Genomic DNA, 18,217 nt, shown 5'->3' on the forward strand with positions numbered 1-18,217 from the left:
GCTTTTCCACTCCTCCGCCTGGCCTGCGTTTGCTTCGAGTCTCTGCCAGACCCAGGTGGTGATAACCGCCCACAGACTCTGTTGACCTCAACAGGTGATTCCTGTTCTCATGTGGGTGATCTTTGTTTATCTCCACAGAGGTGATTAGTTTGGGGAACAAATAAAACCACTCAGAACAAGAACCCGACCTCCCCCTTCCCACACCTTTTGATGCAGATCTTCGTGGACGCACGGACCGGATGGATGGATGGATGGATGGATGGATGGAGGGAGGGAGGGAGGGACCGAACGAACGAACGAACGAACGAACGAACGAACGAACATCGGTCCACCACCGGCCCGTTCACCTACCTACCTACCTACCCACCCACCCACCCACCCACCCACCTACCTACCTACCTACCAACCTACCAACCTGCATCTGCTACATTTTTTTCCTCACACATTTTCAAAGTGGAGATACAATTCGCACGCCATGATTCACATCCTCTTGAAAGTGTACGGTTCGGTGGCCTTTTTTATTTTTTTTAAAGGTTACTCACAAAGCTGCACGACCCGCACCGCCATTTCCAGAACATTTCCGTCACCTCAAAAAGAGACACCCCCCACCCCTCCCCCTTCCCGTCCGCGCCTCCCCCCCCCCACCCTCAACCTCACCCTGACCCTCACCCCGGCTCTCTTCACCATTCTCCCCCAACAGCCTCTGATCTGTTTGCTCCCTCCCTCTAGGATTGGGCTATTCCGTCTGGCTCTTTCCTACCCATGGGATCCCTAAGGCATTATGTCACCCTGGCTGTCTGGTTCCTTTCACTTAGCGTCATGTTTTGGGGGGGCTCACCCATGTGTTTGCATGGATCCGCGCTTTGCTCCTTTGTACGGCGTCTTCGTTTTCCACGATGAGCCATGAAGATGAGTGGAACGACTGAATGATTTTCCCCTGACCCTTTCTCTTAAAACTGGAAGCGGTGGAAAAATAGTATCCTCTCCGGGGACAGAAGTCCTAGCACCATCAGCAGATGCTGTGAGAAAGTGTTTTGCACGCTCTCACGTTGCCGCCTTCTTCCTTGGAAAAGGATTCACGGGCTATCCTGTACCCCTCGAGGCCATACAGATCTCATGCTCCTCAGTGGCTGTGGTCGTGTGTGTTGGATCGCGTGGCGCCCCCCCCCCCCCCCCCACGGAGAGCTACCGCCGCTTCATCTTCCTAGGCTCGTCCAGGAGTGAAATGAACAGCAGAGCGCTTTTCCCGACAGGCGGGCCCAAGCCGTTGACTGGGAAGGTTTCAAAGCCGTTCCCAGATGCTGCACATCTGGCCGGAAAGGAGGCAGGCTGTGAGGTTTGGGGTAGGGTGCTGCCTCTGTCCTTCCGCCATCCGTCGCCGTCACTGTGGAAAGCTATTTGTCGTGGAGGTGTGGCTTGCCATAGACATCCTGCCAGGGGCCGTGGGGCTTTTCGAGCTTTTCATTATTATCATTTTTGGTGGTGGTGGTGGTGGTGGTGGTGGTGGTGGTGGTGGTGGTGGTGGTGCTGCTGCTGCTGCTGCTGCTGCTGCTGCTGCTGCTGCTGCTGCTGCTGCTGCTGCTGCTGGTTCACGTAAACTCTACACCCAACGTGGGGCTCGAACTCAGGACTCTGAGATCAAGAGTCAGCGCGCTCTACAGAGAGCCAGCCAGGTGCCCCTGAGCTTTTCGTAACCTACGGAGAGCACAGGTTTCGTGCCCCACCCCACCACCCCCCCATCCCCACCCCCGCCCCCCCACCCCCGCCTTACGTACCTGTGCACGGACTCGGTTTGGCCATAGCCTCGCCTCGGGTGCCCTTCAATGTTTCCAAACGTCGGCACTGCCCACCCTTTCCCCCCCAACCCCCCCCCCCCCCGCCCCTTCCCAGAAGAACTCACCTAGCTCGAGAGTTTCCGGGTTGCCTGGACACCTGAAATTGTGGGGAGAGTGGCGTTCCTGGAGAGGGGGCATGGAACACGGAAGCTCTGCCCCCAAGAGGACTGAAGGACGGAACCGGACTAGATCGGTTTCAAAGTCTTCCTTAGCATCCGTGCCGAATACATTCCGATGGCAGGGGCCTTCCCAACAGCTTTTGGTGTGCCCGACGCACGGAAGACCGTATCCTGCCGATCTTGTGACATGTCTGCAGAGAAAGAGTGTCGGCCTCTCGGAAAATAGAAGCCGTGAATGCAGACTGCAAGGTGGAAGAATTGGATTCCATGAAATAAGGGACCCTTTAGGGAAGACCGTGCCCATCTATCGGGGTTTTGTGGGTTTGCGTTTTGTCATCACTGATGTGAAAGCATCTTCTTAGCCATCGGGAGGGAAACCTCCACGAATTCGTACATTCACGTCACACGGGGTTTGTGGGATTCGGTGGATCTGAGATCCACCCGGAGAATTCTGGCTCCTTGCCACGGAGCTGGCTGCTCTGTGCCTTTAAAAAGGAATCCTGCCTTGAATTTGAATTCGGACGGGAACGTGATCGACAACCTTTTCATGCGGGGTTGGCCAATTAAATTTGCACTGTCTTACAAAGCAGAGATGGTGAAGGGTCATCCAAGTCCATTCTGGAAGTCAAGAGCTTTGGTATCAAGAGCCTGAAAAACGCATCTTCCCCTTCTTTTGGACGAATCCAATTCTAGGGGTCGATTCAAAGGAAATCATGTTTTAGACGCTAACACGTCAAGCTTACTTTTACAAAAATGTGCGTCGTGGCATAGGGTTTAGGAATCCCTCGTGGGAGACTGACAACCGTACCTCCCTTACCTCCTGGCACGTGTGCACCCTCACGTCATGTGCCTTCGATGCTCCTGCTATCTGGAGGTAGGCTCGATTGCTCTGTCCCCTGGTTTTGGACTGGGTCTTGGGACTTGTCTTGACCAAAAGAATAGACTAGAAGTGAAATTTTACTAGTTGCACAGCCACAGCTGAAGAGGTGGTCCGGAAGCGTGCTTGACCCTCTTGGCAGGCCGTCCCGAGACCTTCACGGAAGAGAGCCAGTCTAGCTGACTGGGCCATGAGAGGCATCGACAAGAGAGGCAACCCGGTGCTCGGCCAGCACCGACTGCAGACTTGGGAATGTGGCCAAGTTGCACCTTCAAACTCAGTTGACCCTCCAGCTGAAGGCCACTGCTGGAGTGAGCCCGGGGTACACCGGTAGAAACCACGTGGCCACCCAAGGCAAGCACCAGGAAATGATAAAGAGATGTTGTTTCAAGCCATTGCGGTGTTAGGGTGATACACCCTGAGGATCAGATCGCTGCACAGCAGCAATAGATACGGCGCGCGCACGCGCGCGCACACACACACACACACACACACACACACACACACACACACCGCCCCCCACGCACCCCGAACAGAAGTTGGAATTCACCTGAATGTCAAACAACAGCGGAATGGTGAAGTACATGATGCTCTAGTCACATGATAGAATAGAACGCAGATAGGACGCATTAGGATTGCGTAGACGGTTTGGAGGCACGGGATCGTGCAATGTGTTGTGTTGTGTTGTGTTGTGATACTTTGTGAAAAGCGGTATGAAATATTGGACGGACAATGGGCTCTCTCTTAGGAGAAGACACCAAATCATTTCAAAGGCTATGGATGGGGAAACCAGTTCTTCGATCTTTTCACTTCTGTTTCTCCCCCTACTCTGTTCTTTAGGATGATACTTCGGCCTCCTCCCCTTTCTCCAAGCCAACGACCATACATGCTTTTTTAACACATCGGGTCCTAAACGGAAGCAGAACTTTGGCTACTGGTCTTGGGAACGATTATTTTATTTCCTAGATTTATACCGATCTGCCCAACTTTCGCCTCTCATGGCTCTTCTCTCTCTGCGGGACAAGGGGAGAACACGGGTCTTACGATGAAAGAAGCCCACTTGGGAGGGACTGTCACTTGTGGAAAATGAAATCCGGGCAAAGTAGTGAAAGCAGGATCGATAAAGAATATGTTACAGGTTAAAGATATTCCGGTTTGATTCCCCCCCCCCCCCCAAGCAAGCAAGCACTCACTTTTGATGCCGTGGCTTTGTTCGTTCGTTCGTTCGTTCGTTCATTTTTTAAAAGATTTTATTTATTTATTTGAGAGAGAGAGAGAGAGAGAGAGAGAGAGAGAGCGGGAGAGCACAGCACGAGCTGGGTGAGGGGCAGAAGGAGAAGCAGGCTGTCCGCTGAGCAGGGAGCCCGATGCGGGGCTCAATCCCAGGATTCCGGGATCATGACCTGAGCCTAGGGCAGACACGCTCAACCGATTGAGCCACCCAGGCACCCCATCATTTATTCTTTGTTAAAGATTTTATGTTTGGGACGCCTGGGTGGCACAGCGGTTAAGGGTCTGCCTTCGGCTCAGGGTGGGATCCCGGTGTTGTGGGATCGAGCCCCACATCAGGCTCCTCCGCTATGAGCCTGCTTCTTCCTCTCCCACTCCCCCTGCTTGTGTTCCCTCTGTCGCTGGCTGTCTCTATCTCTGTCGAATAAATAAATAAAATCTTAAAAAAAAAAAGATTTTATGTTTATGTAATCTCTACAACCAACGTGAGGCTTGAACTCACCACCTCGAGATCAAGAGTCACACGCTCTACCGACCAAGCCAGCCAGGCGCCCCGATGCCATGTTTTAAATCTCTTTGCTTGCCTGCCTGCCTGCCTGCCTGCCTACCTACCTACCTACCTACCTATCTCTACATCCAACTGAAACTTTAAATCCATGAGGTGGGAGCTTCAGCTATCTGGTTGTTGCTGTATCCCGAACATAGAAGGACGTTTGCCATAGAATAGCACTTTCAATAAATCATCTGTTAAGTGAATACTGATCAAAGAAATTGTCAACTTTTAACATTTGTGGGCCCTGCTCCCGGGCCTTCACATTTACCCAGGTCCAAATGACTCCACAAAACCTCAACACGTGGGCTCTATTTCCGCGCTGAGCACACATTGCATGTTTGCTTCAATTAAAAAAAAAAAAAAAAAAAAATCAAGGGGTGCCTGGCTGCTGGCTGGCTCCGTCCTCCGTCGGGACTCGGGATTGTGAGTTTGAGCCCTATGTTGGGTGTAGAGATTACATAAACATAAAATCTTTAAAAAAGTTTTTTCAATCAAGCCCTAAAAAGGAGGTTTCCAAACATAAAGATGAGAAAACAAAAGAAAACCTCCCTGGCTCCCATAAGATCAGAGTCACACAGCCTTGCACACACTAAAAACAGAAAATAAACTCCGTGACTTTCTGCAGTGTCCTTCATCAGGATGACATGTAACTCTTTATGGAAACACACACACACACACACACACACACACACACACACACACACACACACATCAGTGAGATCATATGATAATTTTCTTTCTCTGATTGACTTATTCCACTTAGCATAATACCCTCTAGTTCCATCCATGTCATTGCAAATGGCAAGATTTCTTTCTTCTCTTTCTTTCTTTCTTTCTTTCTTTCTTTCTTTCTTTCTTTCTTTCTTTCTCTCTCTCTCTCTCTCTCTCTCTCTCTTTCTTTTTTAGGATGGCTGAGTAGTATTTCATGATAGATAGATGACAGATAGATAGATACATATAGCTAGATACAGATGTATAGCTAGATACAGATAGATATAGATAGATACAGATCTATAGCTATAGCTACCTATCTATCTCTCTATCCATCCTCCACATCTGCTTTATCCATTCATCTGTCAATGGACATCTGGGCTCTTTCCATAGTTTGGCTATTGTGGACATTGCTGCTATAAACGTTGGGGTGCAGGCACCCCTTCGGATCACTACATTTGTATTTTTGGGGTAAATACCCAGTACTGCAATTGCTGAGTTGTAGGGTAGCTCTAGTTTCAAATTTTTGAGGAACCTCCACACTGTTTTCCAGAGTGGCTGCCCCAGCCTGCATTCCCACCAACACTGTAAGAGAGTTTCCCTTTCTCCACATCCTCGCCAACATCTGTCCTTTCCTGACTTGTTAATTGTAGCCATTCTGACTGCTGTGAGGTGGTATCTCATTGTGGTGTTGATTTGTATTTCCTTGATGCTAGGTGACGTGGAGACTTTTTTCATGGGTCTGTTGGCCATTTGGACGTCGTCTTTGGAGAAATGTCTGCTCTTGTCTTCTGCCCATTTCTTGATTGGATAATTGGTTCTTTGGATGTTGAGTTTGATACATTCTATAGAGATCCCCCCCTTTTTTTTTTTTAAGATTTTATTTATTTATTTATTTATTTATTTATTTATTTATTTATTTATTTATTTGACAGAGAGAGAAACAGCCAGCGAGAGAGGGAACACAAGCAGGGGGAGTGGGAGAGGAAGAAGCAGGCTCACAGTGGAGGAGCCCGATGTGGGGCTCGATCCCAGGACTCTGGGATCCCGCCCTGAGCCGAAGGCAGATGCTTAACGCTTAATGACTGAGCCACCCAGGCGCCCCTCTATAGACATACTTAATCTGATTTGTCATTTGCAAATATCTTCTCCCATTCTGTCTGTTGTCTTTTGGTTTTGTCAACTGTTTCCTTCGCTGGGCAAAAACTTGTTATCTTGATGAAGTCCCAATAGTTCATGTTTGCCTTTCTTTCCCTTGCCTGTGGAGATGTGTCTAGCAAGAAGTTGCTGCAGCCGAGGTCACAGAAGTTGCTGCCTGTGTTCTCCTCTAGGATTTGGAAGGATTCCTATCTCCCATTTAGGTCTTTCATCCATGTTGAGTCTGTTTTTTGTGTTTGGTGTCAGGAAATGGTCCAGTTTCATTCTTCTGCATGTGGCTGTCCAATTTTCCCCACACCATCTGTTGAAGAGCCTGTCTCCCGCACGCCCCCCCCCCCCATTGGATTTTCCCTGCTTTGTTGAAGATTAGTCGAGTATAGAGTTGAGGGTCCATCTCTGGGTTCTCTATTCTGTTCCGTTGGTCTGTGTGTCTGTTTTTGTGTCAGTACCACACTGTCTTGATGATTACAGCTTTGTCATAGAGCTTGAGGTCCGGAATTGTGATGCCACCAGTTTTGGTTTTCTTTTTCAACATTCCTTTGGCTATTCAGGGTCTTTTCTGGTTCCATACAATATCCGTGTCCATTTTTGACTCTTGTGTCATTTACAGTTACCGTTCTGATGCTCTTGCAAAATATCGTTCAGCTTCAAGAAGATTCACAAAAAGGACCTTTGACAAATACAGGTTTCTGGTAACCTTCAGATCCTAAAATTAAACTATGAATTTCCAGAACATATGAAAAAGCTGCATTTAAACAGAACAAAAAGTAATAACATGGAACTGAATGAATTCAGGAAAATGATGACTGGGTTTTCTTGTTTGTTTTTTAAGAAAAAAAGATGAGCGTTTTTAATGACTCTGGTTCAAAACATTGTTGGTCCCCCTCCCCCAGTGTTTGCTCTTCCACGGTCAAGGAAACTTTTTCTCTTAAGATATCTACAGGGGCGCCTGGGTGGCTCAGTCAGTCGAGTGTCTGCCTTTGGCTCTGGTCCCGATCCCAGGGTCCTGGGATGGAGCCCCATGTCTTCTTCCGGCTCCCTGCTCAGCGGGAAGCCTGCATCTCCCTCTCCTACTCCCCCTGCTTGTGTTCCCCCTCTCACTGTCTCTCTCTCTCTCTGTCTCTCTCTGTCAAATAAATAAAACCTTTAAAAAAATGAAGGGAAAAAGAGAGAGAGAGAGAGAGAGAGAGAGAGAGTCGTGCTCTCTACCGACTGAGCCAGCCAGGTGCCCCTGGAAAGTCATCTTTCAGAGACACAAAGCATAGACTCAGATATGATGAGACAGCTTTAAGAAAGATCGATTTTATGGAGCCAATAAAGCCCCTTGGAAATGTTGGCCTGATACCTTACTTACAGTGTTCTCCTCAGTCTTACCAGGTGAGTAAAGAATGCCACCTCCTGACAGATGCAGGAACTTCAGGAAATTTGGAGGACCTCAAGATGAGAGAAATCGACCTCAACCTACAGGTCTTGCAGACAAATCCGATGGGAAATACTTGGCTTGGCTCTTGGCTTTAAAAAGGCAGTTAAAGGTTCAATCTAAAATTCCTTATAAAAAGCTACATCAAAGCAGATTTAAAAGAGGAAAGAAAGAAAGAAAGAAAGAAAGAAAGAAAGAAAGAAAGAAAGAAAGAAAGAAAGAAAGAAAGAAAGAAAGAAAGAAAGAAAGAAAGAAAGAACGAACCTTATATATGATTTGGTCAATTGCTATTTTTGCTGTGCTTACGTAGATGATTAGGCCATGTTTGTTAAAAACTGGGCTTGTTTTACAAACAAATTAATCTTCATTTGGCTATCTTTGACAGGAATGAAGGTGACTTTAGGGAGAAAGACTGTATTTCAATAACACACTTTTGTAGGTGTTAGGTGCTAGTTCTGATGAATTATCTTTGAACATATGTTGTTTGCCTATAAACCTGGACTGGATCCTGAATCCTTCGGGTTTCCTTGAGTCTCTGACTATGACTGTTCAAACTAAGGTTTCCAACATTCTCCCATTCTCTTACCTTACAATCATTAAGAACTGAAAGTGCCCTTTTTCCTGAAGTGTGGCAAGTGAAAGCTGGTCAACTTGAAATAAATTTCAGGGAAATGGCAACAATAGCTCGTACATAGACAATCTTTGTGCCTGTTGCTCTATGGGCCACTCAAAATGAGACATTTGAACTACACACCAGAAAAATTCGTCAGATTGCCCCTGCCCACCCTCACTCCATCTGAGGATGCTTCAAGCCTGACATCCTAGAGACCTTCTCACCGGTAGTACTCTGGACTTAGACACTGGGTTTATCCCTTGTTCCAACCATTAACCAGTGTTTTCCTTTTGTTTCCATAGAAATGCCTCTTATGAACTACCGGATTGCTTGCTGAATGAGGCCGAGTCTGTGATAGTTAACTCCGCTTGCGGCACCTCTATTAACTCCTGTTTGGAAATAAGAACCCATATAAATAGGGGCACCTGGCTGGCTCAGTCAGTAGAACATGCGACTCTTGATCTCGGGGTTGTGACTTCGAGCCCCACGTTGGGTGTAGAGATTACTTAATAAAGATATGTAAAGGAAAAAAAAAAAAAAAAGAACCCATAGAGGTAAAACCAAACACTAAGCTACTTGGCTACAAGAAGCCCTTAACCACCACGACCTTTGCCCCCCCCCCCCCCGCCCCCGTCCTGGGGGGGAGGGGCTCAGGCTAATTTACCGGTCTGTACTCTCCGAGGCCCACGAGGCCCGCCGGATCAGATCAATCTGAGACAGAATGAGACAGTTGGGTCATGCTATGCTGTTACTATTCCATAGAGTATACTTGGGGATAAAATCAATGAAACCATGTAGAAAAATATCCAAGTTCTCAGATAAGGAACTATCTCTGAGACCCCCTCCAATAACACAAGGGACCAAAAGTTGCGACCTGCACTGTATCAGACCCTTCCATTCCAAAGCCTCTACTGCACCTTACTTCAGCTTGAGGCAGTGACAGAAGGCAGGCCTCTGTCCATGTTTCATAGAAATGGAATGAAGGACTGACACCCAGATGAGGTGAACTCTTCGGACATCCTCTTTCCCCTTTTTCCCCTTACCCTCCTCCCTCCCTCCCTCCCTCCCTCCCTCCCTCCCTCCCTCCCTCCCTCCCTTTCTTCCCAGAAGTTTGCAAGCTGCAGCCTAAGGGTTGGGGAAGTTTGGGAAAGCCATTCAGTGGAGAGAAGCCCCAGGCTCTGACTTTAACAGAAAGCTTTCTGCATTTGAATGATACGATTGAATGAGGCCCATTAGAATGGATCACCCTGACCCTCCCTTCAGCTGCTCCCCCATCCCCGCCCCCCCAACTGATGTTGTCCGGTCGAATTGGGAACCGTAGGCTGCGGGGAGGGTGGGGAGGGGGGGAAGCGGGGATTTGCTGTTCGTCCTAAGTGGTGAACTAGGCCCCTGGTCCAAGGAAAAAATCATGCACGGGTACAGATGAGTTGGTGTCTCAAGGCCAAGTGGTCAAAGTGCTGGCAAGATTTCTGTGGATGTGGGGAGATTTGTTCTGGGACCACCCTCCCATATGTGTCTCTGGCTGAGAAGAGGGCAGGGGAGCCCTGTAGGTGGGTGGGGGTGAGGGGGGGCGGGACCCAGATCTGGAGCTCAGACTGGATTATAGACGCCTCCTGCCCCGGTGGGGAGGTGGCTGAGGGCTGAGGGCTGAGAGCTGAGAGCTGAGGGTGATGGGGCCTGCTCACGCTGATTCCTGCAACTCGGTTCCTTTTGGGAACCTTCTGTTGTTTCTGCCGAGGTGCCTGGGTGCTGCAATAACCAAAGCTAGACTCCTCTCCTTGCCTAGTTCTTAAAAGGTCTGATTCTCCTTTTTTCTTGGTAAAGGGACTGAGCTGCACCCTCCCATCCTGCAAGACCCCTTGTGCAAATACTTCCACTTGAAGGGTCCCTTCACCTTGTCCAGAAAATAAACAACACCCACCCACATCCACCCCATTGCCACAAACACCTAGCAAGCAAACAAAAAATCCAGCCGGTCTCCTTCTGCCTCGATGTACTTTAGAGAGTCACTCTCTTGGACACTCCTTAGGCTCAATTACATGCTGCTGTCTCCCTTTCTCTGGCACAATCCCATCCCTGGATGAGCCCCATATTATATTTGCACGACTACACTGCTCGTGTGAGCTGGAGACAGTATGCTGAAGTGACCGGATGGATGGTAGCACTGTAAATTTGAAATGACCTACACACCAAGTCATCCATAAACATGGTCCCTGGAAATCTTTGGCATTCACGTTCCTCTGATGAAATCATTGCTTTGGAACCCATCTTGTCCATGGTCTTCTAACGCTTACTCGCCCTCTGTTTGCCTGATATTTTGCCTGATTGTTTATGGAGAAATTAGATCTCATCTGGCAAGAGCTGAATCTGAATCCTCCGCTCACCCCAAGATGGAAAAGAATATGCACAAGCCCGCACCCCTCTTCTCTTTCTCCACTCTGTCAGAAGAAAATGTGGCCCTCCCTCCTCCTGTCCAAACCCAAACCCCAAACCCGAGATAAGCTTTAGATATAAAGGAAACCAGAGTACTGTTTTGAACTGTAGACACTTCTACAAAGCAGCAGCGGCGGCAGCAGCAGACACACACACACCCAACCCAACCCCCCCCCCCCCCCCGCAGGTGCAAGGAGGGTACCTGACTCTCCCCCTTTTCTCCCCAGAAGCTTCCCCCACCCATCCCCCTGGAAGATGTCTTCCCTATGCCAGAAGGGGAGTGAGAGACATTCTTTTTTTAAAAGTTTTTAAAAAGATTTTATTTATTTGAGAGAGAGGGAGGGAGGGAGGGAGGGTGAGCGAGAGCCCACGCATGAGTAGGGGGGGAAGGACAGAGGGAGAGGGAGAGGCAGACTCCCCGCTGAGCAAAGAGGCCAAGGCAGGGCTCAATCCCAGGATGCCGGGATTGAGAGATCTGACTTCAGCTGAAGGCAGCCACTTAACCTTAACAGACTGAGCCACCCAGGTGCCCCGTGAGTAACATTCTGATCTTCAAGGACAGGAAGTTCAGAATGAGAATGAGAATTCTGGACAAACAGATCTTGCTTTTTTGTTTGTTTTGTTTTGTTTTAAATCCTTAACGTTCCTATAGCCTCGCCACATTGTTGAGTTACCCTCCCACAGTCGCCTCTCCTTGTTCAACCCAATATACAAGCATTTAGGGTTTGCTCCTTCTCAGGATCTTCGTTTCCTCAGGAGGGCTTTGTCATGTGACACTTGTAGGAAACAAATTTGTATGCTCCTTTTCCTGGTCATCTGTCTCATGTCAATGTCATCCTCAGGGTCAGCCACAAACCCTACGAGGATGGAGGTAAAGGTCGTGCCTTGGTGACATCTTCCTTTCCAGCATCTTTGAATTCTACCTCCTTCATGACCTTGTTCCTTCAGTGTGCTGCCCTGCTCTCAGCTATCATCCAAAAAATGCCACAAATATGGGCGATGCCTTTCCAAGCTAAACACACTCTTACCGTACGACCCAGCAATCCCACTCCTTGGTATTTATCAACGGCCCAAATGAGTTGAAAACTGACGTCTGCACAGAAACCTGCACACAGACGTTCACGGTAGCTTCATTCATAACTGCCTGACCTTGGAGGCAACCAAGAAGTCCCTCAGGAGGTCAATGGATATGTAGACTGGGGTACATCCAGGCCATGGAATGTTTTTCGGGGGCGTTGGAAAGAAATGAGCGAGCTATGGAACTATGGGTAGCTGTGGGGAGCCAGGTGGGGGAACCGTACATGTGTATTCCTGACTGAGAGAAGCCAATCTGAGATGGTGAACATAACTCACGGTTCCCACTAAATGTGACATTGTGGAGGAGACAGAACTGAAATCAGTAGGCTGGAGAGCAGAGTACAAACTGCAGCGGACAGCGTCATGGCCGGACAGGCGTTTAGAGAGGGTTTCTCCCCCTCTTTGACCAGGTTTTAGGTCAAAGGAGTGCAGCCAACATTGTAACCAAAGGAGGCATTGTGCTCCCATAAAAATCTCCAGGACAAGGACTGCAAGCAACAGGAGTAGCTATTGGATGAGGCTCTAAAGGAAAAGGGTGGAGAGACTCAACCAGTTGGCATGCAAGTTGGCGAGAAATTTCTTCTCCCAGAGTATGGAGGCATCGAAGTAGTTGTAGGTGACATGGATTGTGACATTCTCAGAAAAGATGTAGCCTGAAATAAATCATTATTGAAACGGCGTCATGTGAAACTACCCAGTCCACTGAAGTTGTGCAGTCCTGCATTACGTAAATAATTTCCGTGTCTCTTTTTTATAATAAACGAATGATATCCACACTAGTAATAAGAAAGATGAAGGGAGGGAGGGAGGGAAGAAAAAAAAAAAAAGATCTGTAGGCTGCCAGGGGTTTTGGCGGGGTTGGGGGTGTGGGGGGGGTGATGAACAGGCAGAACACAGAGGATTTTTAAGGCAGTGGAACTACTGAGTGTGCTACTATGATGGTAAGATACCTTTGTCAAAACCCATAGAATGGACAACACCAAGAGTGAACCCTAGCGTAAACTCTGGACTCTGAATGGGTGATGATGATGCCTCAGTGTAGATTCATCCATTGTAATCAACACACCGGCTCTGGCACAGATGGGGGAGTGGGAAGCTCTGAGGGAGCACACCTGCGCCTCTGCATGTTGGGTGGTGGGGCGGGGAGCAGTGAGCGATGGCAGAGCAGGTGGCATATGGGTACCGTCCGTATTCGCCAGTCAGTTTTGCAGTGAACCCCAAATCGCTCTAAAGAAATAAATAAAGCCCCACTAGACAGACGGACAGATACGTACACACGTGTACACACACACACACACACACACACACACACACACACGCATGAAGGGACAAACACAAGAACAGACAGACAAGCAGACCTGATGTGGAGCTGCCAAGCACGCGGTCAAGAAAGAATTCTTGAGATGTTTCTGGTGCAACCAGGTGCTTTTATTATAGCATGGGGACGGGATCTGTGGGCGGAAAGAGCCGCACTGGGACTGTGAGGCGTTAACTGGTGATACAGTTTCTAGTGAGTGGGGGTTAGGGCTAAGGTAAGTCTCTAAGGAATTTGTGTATACTGAGAGCAAGGTCTCCGAGACCTTGCAGGGCTAGCTCTTGTCAAGGTAAGGTCGGTCCCTACTGTTTTAGCAAAGCGGGAGTCATGAGGCCCTTTAGATGTGTGTCAGTGGGCCACAGGTTGATAGAGGGGTGTTAGCATATTCTGGGCGTCTGTGGTTATGAGAGTGAAGTGACACTGACTACAGCAAATCCTCATCGGTAAAACGTTAAAAAAAAAAAAAAATCCTTGAGAGAGTTGTAGGGCTGTTACACCCTGTATGTCTCAGGGATTTATCGGCGGGCTGCAAGTTGTAAGGAGACCTCATTGTCGCTTCATTTCTCTTGCCTTCGCTCTCCTCATCAAGTCCGACACCGACATTCCAGTCGGACAGTCTAGGCCCCGCGGTGGGGGGGGGGGAGGGGCGGGGAAGGAGAGAGTCTCCTCTACCCTCTTGGGGGTCTCTGGCTGGGCCTAGGATGGCGACCGACACAAGAGATTCACGGGAGAAGGGCATACGACGGTTAGTGGGTGTTTACATGGACGGGGCAGGAGAGTAAAGACAAGGCATCAGCCAACTTGTGAAGAATGGAGAAGACAAAGGGGTTCGGGCAAGGGGCAGGCAGGTCGGTAGGCCGCGGTGAGAGACGTCCCCGGGAAGACAGGGGGTGGTCGAAGAGGGTTTATTGACGTGGATTGTTCAGACCCTAATTCTCCCGGTCCCCTCCCCTTGTCTCTGGTGATGAAGAATGTCTGTCTTCTTCCTGGTTCCAGGGCAGGTACCTTTCACACGGGAGTTCGACCTCTTGCTCTCACGAAGAAAAGAAGGGTCGGAATATCCTTCCTGCAGCTGCTGTGTCTCCAGTGAGTTGAATTCAAAGTAAGCCATGTACCGATGAGGCACCTTTCAGGGGTGACATGTTCTGGTTTCCTTGAGGGCAGTCTGGGTAAGTGGCTCATTGGTCCTTGTTCCTCGGGAATCTCTCATCCCCTCTGTAGTTCCTGACAGCTGGCGGTGTCTTGCTCCTGTCGTTCCTACCGTTCCTGACGGTCCTCCTCTGCAGCGGCAGTGTTCTTCAGCATGGGCTCCTTAGGCTGGGTGTTAAAATGTGAAGTGTCCCCCCCACCCCCACCCCACCCCCACCCCCACCCCCACCCCGCTGGCCCTAGTTCGACCCTGGGCCCTACAGAGTCTATTGTTGCTACGGTGTTTCTCTGTGTTTAATCGCCTCTGGGTGATCGCTTATGGACTTTCTGCTTATAAACCCCAGACTTCATGTCCATTCGGAATTAGAGATAAAACTGCCTAGCTGATTTTCTGACTCGGTAGCCTCGTGGACACGACCTATTCAAGGGGACCTAACCCTAAAATCTTGGTCTTCTTCCTTGCCTTGGCCGTGCGCCAGACCTCCTATCTGAACGGATTGTACCGCTGTTCACCTGGTGACCCTGATCCAACCTCTGGGAGCGTTTCCTCATTTTGTTTCTCTCTGAGCCACAAGCCCCCCCCCCCCCCAATCCCCCAGGCCTCTGCGTGTCCTTTGTCACTTGGCCCTCTTGAGAGGGTGTTTCACAGAGCCTAGGTTTTTAATTTTGATGACTTCCCACCTCTCCGTGTCTTTTTCATGGATCATGCCTCTGGTGTCAAGTCTTAAACTCTCTTTGCCTGGCCCTAGTTCCTCAATTTTTCTCTTAGAGCTCCCCCCCCCCCCCCCCGGTGTGTTCCAGTTTTATGTTTCCCATGGCAGTGTGTGATCCATTTTGAGTTCACATTTGTGTGAGGGGTGAAGTGTGGCTGTTTAGGTCGAAGCTTGCTTGCTTGCTTTCCTTCTTTCTTTAATTTAAACAATTTTTTGGCGGGGGGGGACAAGCGGGGAGGAGGGTGTGTGTGTGTGTGTGTGTGTGTGTGTGAGAGAGAGAGAGAGAGAGAGAGAGAGAGAGAGAGAGAGAGAGAGAGAAGCAGACTCCCTGGTGAGCAGGGAGCCCCCGATGGGGGGGCTTGATCCCAGGACCCTTCGATCATGACCTGAGCCGAAGGCAGACGCTTAACCGACTGAGCCACCCGGGCGCCCCAGCTTTCTTGTTCCTTTGTCTGCCTGCCTGCCTGCGTGCTTGGTCTGTGGATGTCTGATTACCGTCCTCTGATGTCACGGGGAGGTGGGCCATCTTTCCTCCTTCGAGTGGCCTTTGAGCATTTGTCAAACCTCTGTTGGGCTTGGGCGTATCTGTTTGGGTATCTGTTCCGTGATAGCTCTTTGTCTGGCAACCTCACAGGTCTCTGTCGTCGCGTCTAGAAATAAGCATTAAGCCAGGGGCGACTTTATTTCCGAGTTTTGTTTTGTTTTCACTTGTTTTGTTTGAAATCACCGTAGCGATTTTAATTCCTTTTGCCCATCCGCTTGTTTATGTAATCTCCACACCCATCCAGTGTGGTGCTGGAACTCACAACCCCTGCAGATCAAGAGTCGCAGTCGCGTGGTCCTCCGACTGACCGAGCCAGCCTGGTGCCCTGAAATATGTGTACTTGCAAAGCAAATGTCAAGACGGCACCCACAAACTTTTTACCGCGAAACCGCCTTTGGATCGCCGCACTCTTGAGTTGAGGAAATACCGGTAAAGAACGTAGGTAGTTTAGCCCACTAAGGAAGAATCAACTTTAAAGGAAAACCTTCATTTCAAGTTTCTGATGTTTGGTCAGTTCTCTCAACTCAGTAGATGTCCAGCCTTCAGAGTTACGGTATTTGCTTGATTTCTCTCTTGTCCGCGTTTCCTCATTTACTTTCGCAGTGCTCAGGATGTATGGTGTACAGAGAACAGTTTTCATCCGTGTGTGTGTGTGTGTGTGTGTGTGTGTGTGTGTGTGTGTGTGTGTGTGTTCTGGTGGTGGCGGGGGGGGGGGGGATGTTGTGACTGTGGGATCAGGGATTCACACAGGTAAGAAGAAGGCAAAGAGAAAGGCTTGGAAAGGAAACCATTAAAAGCCCATGTTCAAATGGTGAAGGTGAATGTAATAAGAGTTCCCTTTAATCAAAGGAAGTCTTGCTGGAGGTTGCTTCTGCCCTCTCCTCCCTGGATAGGAGGGTGAGGTTTTTTTAAAGGTCCCTACGGGGCACAGAAAGCAGTAAAGCGCCATAGCACCTGGCTAGGATGCTGCTCTGCTGCCCTCTAATGTCGCATCCTCTGCTACTGTGGATGTTTTCCTCTGACTACTTCCTGTTTACAGGTGTTTATCTTTTTTTTTTCTTTCCATAATAAAGATTTTTATTTATTTGAGAAAGAGGGCGTGAGTGAGAGAGCACAAGCAGGGGGATCGGCAGAGGGAGGGAGAGAAGCAGACTCCCCACTGAGCAGGGAGCGTGATGGGGGGCTCTGTTCCAGGACCTTGGGGCTATGACCCGAGCCAAAGGCAGCTGCCCAACCAACCGACTGCACCACCCAGGCGCCCCAAGACAGGTGTATGTCTTGGATGCTTAATGCTGCTCCGCGTCTGTGGTTTGTGTGTTTGTTTTTTAAAGCTTTCTAATTTTAAGTAATCTCTATGCCCATCCAGCGTGGTGCTGGAACTCACGACCCCTGCGGATCAAGAGTCACCCGGTCCTCCTCCGACAGAGCCAGTCAGGTGCCCTGAAATACGTGTACTTGAAAGACGAAAAAAGGAAGAAAAAAAAAACAAACAAACTTTTTTTCCTTTACACGCCAGAGGAAGTGCTACGCCTGGTTTTTCTTTTCTCCTTAATATCATGGAACATTTCATCATCAATTATTTACCTCTTCTCAAGCACCACCCACCCTCCCTTCCTCTCTTACCCCCCCCCGCCCCCCCCCCCCCCCCCGTGTCCTAGTGTTGGAATGCGCGGATGTCCCGGAGCTGGATTTGTTTAGTGAATGGCTATTTTAACTCCCTTCCTCCCCATTCCGCGCCTCCTCCTCCCCCCCCCGCCCCCCCCCACCGTGTGTTTCCGGGTTATGGTCACAGATGCTGAAACCGAGATATATGTGTGTGTGTGTGTGTGTGTGTGTGTGTGTGTGTGTGTGTGTATAATATATATATAATGTTAAATATATTAAATATATTTAATAAATATATAATATATATTTATATATAATAAATATATTATTTATATATTATATAAATAAAAATATAATAAATATATAATAAAATAAATATATAATATATTTAAACATATTAAATGTATTTAATAAAAATGTTAAATATAAATATATTAATATATAATATTATATATATATATATTTAAATACTGGTTGATTTATTTATTTGACAGAGAGAGAGAGACAGCCAGTGAGAGAGGGAGGGAACACAAGCAGGGGGAGTGGGAGAGGAAGAAGCAGGCTGCCATCGGAGGAGCCTGATGCGGGGCTCAATCCCAGAACGCCCGGATCATGCCCTGAGCCGAAGGCAGACGCTCAACGACTGAGCCACCCAGGCGGTTTCGGGGGAAACCGATATTCTTATCGCCACACCTGCCTTTGCACGGATGTTCCCCCATGCCTGTTTGTTGTCCTTGGATGTCATCGTGGTACACGCAGAGAGGGATTCAGTGTGCACCTTTCTGGGGGCGTGTGTCAATCACCCCCTTTCTGCCCTCCTGAGCTTTCTTCGTATGCTTGAGAGAGACTTCCTCCCCTTGAAATG

At 48.8% G+C, this 18,217-nt stretch overlaps 1 long non-coding RNA gene across 1 annotated transcript in view; it reads left to right on the top strand.

The window, feature by feature from the left end:
* Positions 1-182, top strand: part of LOC148106622 (uncharacterized) — a 1,546-nt gene extending 1,364 nt beyond the window's left edge. Inside the window, exon 2 of the long non-coding RNA XR_015723668.1 lies at positions 1-182. This exon is cut by the window's left edge and continues 262 nt beyond it. This is a non-coding gene — a long non-coding RNA (uncharacterized LOC148106622).
* Positions 183-18,217: the final 18,035 nt, after the last annotated feature.

The sequence above is a fragment of the Ursus americanus genome, unplaced genomic scaffold (genome assembly GCF_024610735.1).
Source record: "Ursus americanus isolate L20-20 unplaced genomic scaffold, mUrsAme1.1.p SCAF_173, whole genome shotgun sequence".
Classification (NCBI taxonomy): Eukaryota; Metazoa; Chordata; class Mammalia; order Carnivora; family Ursidae; genus Ursus; species Ursus americanus.